We start from the raw sequence: 4,776 nt of genomic DNA, 5'->3' as shown, positions 1-4,776 counted from the left end.
ATTGCGAAGTCCTTTCATGCTGAATATTAAAACTCCTCCCCTGCCTCCAGCAGGCCACCTGTGAGGCTCAGTTCCAAAACTGCAGACCTTATACTACACCTGCCTCCCACTTACCCCATCAGGCCTGATTCTCTCCTCTCCCATTCTCAAAGAGGTGGAGAATTCTTCTAGGAATAAACAGTGGCATCAAAAAACATCAAAACAGCTGATCCCTTCTAGTCACACATTCAGAATTTTACTGCCCTTTTATTTTAGTGCCTCACTCGATGACCAGAAGACCAAGGCTGGCCAGACTGTTAGGGAAAGCCTCCAATTATGAAACACAGAGACCAAAAGAAATAGGAAAAAAAAGGAACATTGAGGAAACAACAAGGGAAGAAAGGAAGACAAACAAAAAGCTGTAATCAATATCATCAAAGACTTAAGAACAGGATTTTATAAAAAAAGAAAATCAGAGGATAAGAAAGAGTTCTTAGAAACTAAATATCCAATAACCAAAATAAAAAGTTTCAACAAAAACTTTAGAAGAAACATTGAGGAAATATCCTAGATAGTGGAATAAAAAGACAGAGGAATAAAAAGAAATAGATGAGAAGAGATGGGAAAAATAGAGGATTAATTCAAGGAGAACAGGGTCTGACTAATAAGAGTGCCACTAAGAGAGAACATGAGAACAGAAGAGAAGATAATCTTAGAAGTAATTCAAGAAAATCGCCGAAATTGAAGGATGGCTATCTAGATTGACAGGGCACACTGCATACCAGTTCTAGGAATGGAAAATGCCCTTAACAGAGATAAAACATTCAGAAAGAAAAACAAAAAACCTGGTCCCTACAAAGAATTGAGAATCAGAAGGGCACCTACAAAAGCATCAGGAGCTCCAGAACAATGGAGCAAGGCATTCCAAATTCTGAGAGAATCCTATTGCCAGCCAAACTATTAGTCAAATATGAGAATAGAATTAAGGTATTGTTAGCTATGAAGAATAATGCACATCTTTAAATCCTTTTCCAGAAAAATACTGAGAGGATATGATCCAAACAAATGAGTGAACAAAAATGAAGGGACCTGGGTATCAGAAAAGCAAAGGTAGCACATAGGAGAGGAGTTAAAAAAGTTCTAGGAGAGAGCGATGCAACTGCCCTGGAGCCCAGATTAGAGCAAGAGGACTGAGGCCTCCAGAGTGTCGCTGGGGAACACAGGACTGGATGTGTTCCAATTCCAGACACCTAATCCGACTGACTTTCTGAAAAACATTATTCAGAGGGAGTTCACAATTGTAAAGTTGGGAAGAAAAAAGTTGATTAAAAAAACAACAACTGCTAAGCACATCTTTGTTGTTGTTGTTAATCCTCACCCAAGGATCTATTTTCCATTGATTTTTAGAGTGAAAGGGAGGGGGAGAGACAGAGAGAGAGAGAAACATCAATGTGAGAGAGACACATTGATTGGTTGCCTCCCCCTTGAGCTCTGACTAGGGCCTGCAATGGAGGTATGTGCCCTTGACTGGGTTCCAGTCCAAGGGCCAATGCTCTAACCAGCCAGGCAAGACTAAGCACATTGTTAAAATGAGGCAGCTTTTCATTCCAAGAAATACAAAACAGTTTTACGATAAAGCAAACCTAACTATACTATATTGCTTGACTTACATCACCCTACAGTAAAAAGACAATGTTGGATAGCCCTAGCTGGTTTGGCTCAGTGGATAGAGCATTGGCCTGGGGACTGAAGGATCCCAGGATCGATTGCTGTCAAGGGCACAAGCCCAGACTGCAGGCTCAGTCCTCACCAAGAGGCAGCCTATCAATGATTCTCTCTCATCATTGATATTTCTATCTCTCTCTCTCCATCTGCTTCCTCTCTGAAATCAATAACAATATATTTAAAACATAAACAAATTTATTTTTAAAAATGTTGATAGTGATTTAACCAAAACTTGAATATATTGTATGCATGGAGGATGAAGGTAGGGACAGTGGGGATCTAGAGTGATATGAGTGCTAAATCCTTATCTTCCATATGGGGAAGTCAAAAGATAAATCCTAAAGTTGATCTATCAAGAAATAGCAGCATAAGCATATTATTTAGAAATATGGAGGTAAATATATAAAAAACATGTTTAAGAATTGGGGAATGGAGCCTACCTCAAGCAAGAGACAATTTCCCAGCAGATTCCCTTTGGATATCATCTGCAGCATCAGCTTTTCCTGGTTGTATAGCAGACAGCCTTCAGATTTGAACTGGAACTTTAGCTCTCCTGGGCCTCCAGCTTGCCATCTGACCGGCAGATATTGAACTTGCCAGCATCCATAATCACATGTTCGAATCCTTACTTTATATATATAAAGCTGGTGTGCTTCAGTGGTTTCTATGGTTGAGCGTCGACCTCTGAACCAGGAGGTCATGGTTCAATTCCCGGTCAGGGCACATGCCCAGGTTTTGGTCTCAATCTCCAGTGAGGGGCATGCAGGTGGCAGCAGATCAATGATTCTCTCTCACCTTTGATGTTTCTCTCTTTCCCTCTCCTTCCTTTCTAAAATCAATAAAAATATATTTTGAAAAGAATGAATTGGGGAATGGGACTCTGGAGTAGAATAAGGTGGGGCAGTAGACACCTCTTTTATAACCTAAACCGTGTAATACCTTTTTTAAAAAAAAAAAAAAAGAAAGAAAGAAAAAGAATAAAGAAACTATCTTTGTGTATTACTTTGATTAAAGAAGAGTATTTCCAAAAAGCCTACAAATTCTAACTTCTATTCCTACATCAAGATCTTACTGCTTAGCCATAGACACATTTAATTAAGTGCATTCTGGTAGGTATTTGGGGGTGGATATTTGGGATGACAAATTTCTAAAAGACTGGAGTGTTCTGGCTATGTGGGAGTAAAAGTAGTTGCTACTTGCCTATCTGGTACTATTTCCCAACCTCTCTCTAGAGAAATATCAGCTCCTGTCAGATTAGTTGTCTATCACTGTATAACAAATTATCACAAAACTTAGTGGCCTAAAACAACAAACATTTATCATCTCACAGTTTTTGTGAGCCAGCAAGTCAAAAACAGCTGAACTGGGTTATGTGACTCAGCTCCTAAGGATGTTGCAATCATGTCTGGGGCTTCAGTCACCTAAAGGCTTGCTGGGCTCCCTCACATGGCTGCTGGCAGCAGGCCTCAGTTTCTTGCAGGCTGACCTTGGCCATTGGGCCTCTCCATAGATCTGCTGGTGTGTCTTCATCACATGACAGCTGGCTTCCCACTGAGGGAATGATCCAAGGGAGAATAAAGAGGAACCCCAATGCTTTTTATGACCTGGTCTCTAATTATATACTGTCCCTTCCTCTGTATTCTATTTGTTCAGAGCACGTCACTAGATCTGACGAATGGTGGGGGGAAAGTGTACGTATTTGTGTACGTATTTTAAAACCACACATCCATCAACGCTACATTATAGGTAAGTAGGAAACTATCCTTAAATAATTCTTTGAAGATTTAAATCTATCTCATCACTGCTTGTTATGACATCTCTTTTATTGACCCTTCCCCCGCCCCCCGCAAAAAAAAAACAAAAAAAAAACGAGTTAGCCCTACTTTCTCATATCTCTTCTTTTCTACTCTGTGATATTGTAAGTTCCTTGAGTCCTGATGACATTTCTTAGTCTTTCTGTATCTCTGCTTACTTATCATGGTGTCTGGCATACTCACATATTTATTCATTCAGGAATTTATCTATATAACCATCTTCGGGGGATACAATAATGAGCAAGAAATAGTCACAGTCCTTGTTTTCCTGGAACTTATAGTCTACTGGAAGGAAACGACACTAACCATTTAATCACACTTATGAATGTATAATTACAACTTGAGCTACATTTTCTGGTGGAGAGGAATAGAGTCTTACAGGGACATATGAAAAAGGAGCAGGGCTGTTCTGCTGCAGGCATGGGGAAATGGATAGGTTCATCTGAAGTTGGAATTTTGCCAGATGGGTGAGAGAAAGAGAATATGGGTCAAGGGGGTCTGAAATATTGGTGTTGAAATAATACATTAGTATGTGCTCATAAATAGTTATTGAATTGAACCAATGTGCTGTCTTTTTTTCTCTGCTTTATCCTCTCTTCTTTACTTCTTGATGTCAGAGGTGCTATATTTTGATGTGGATGGACTCGTTTGACCAGAATAGTTGCAGCTGAGTGGGAGAAGGGACTATTCCTGCTCAATTCATTTTCCTTGTTTATTGTCTGCTGCAATTACCAGTTATGTTTAGAAAAACAGACTAGAATAGTCACACAACACACATATTTTTCCAAATAAATTTGAAGACATCATTTATGTGAGTTTGATAACTTAATTCACATAAATTTACACTTTATACGTATAGATAGGGTATTCCTATTTAAACTCAAAATTCAGGGCCAGTGGATAAGATGAAATTGAATGGACTCTATTTGGAGAACTTGACTGATTCTACTAGAACAACAATAAATTCCCCCCAAGAGCAAGGCTGGGAAAGGTACAGCTACAGAGACCTATCCCGCAAAAATTGAGGTCATTATTACCCTTAAAATAAATAATTTAAAATAACATTGTTGAATGCTTACTGTGTGTCAGACTTATTATGTTAATGGCTATAGGCATACTATCTTATTTAATACTCTATGGCAGTGGTTCTCAACCTTGGCTGCACATTAGAATCACCTGGGAATCTTTTTAAAATCCTGATTTCTGGGCCTCATCCTCAGGAAATTCTGTTTCTTTGTTATGGGGTGGGGCCACAACA

The sequence above is a fragment of the Myotis brandtii genome, unplaced genomic scaffold (genome assembly GCF_000412655.1).
Source record: "Myotis brandtii unplaced genomic scaffold, ASM41265v1 scaffold253, whole genome shotgun sequence".
Taxonomy (NCBI): Eukaryota; Metazoa; Chordata; class Mammalia; order Chiroptera; family Vespertilionidae; genus Myotis; species Myotis brandtii.
Note: the sequence above shows the minus strand (reverse complement) of the source record.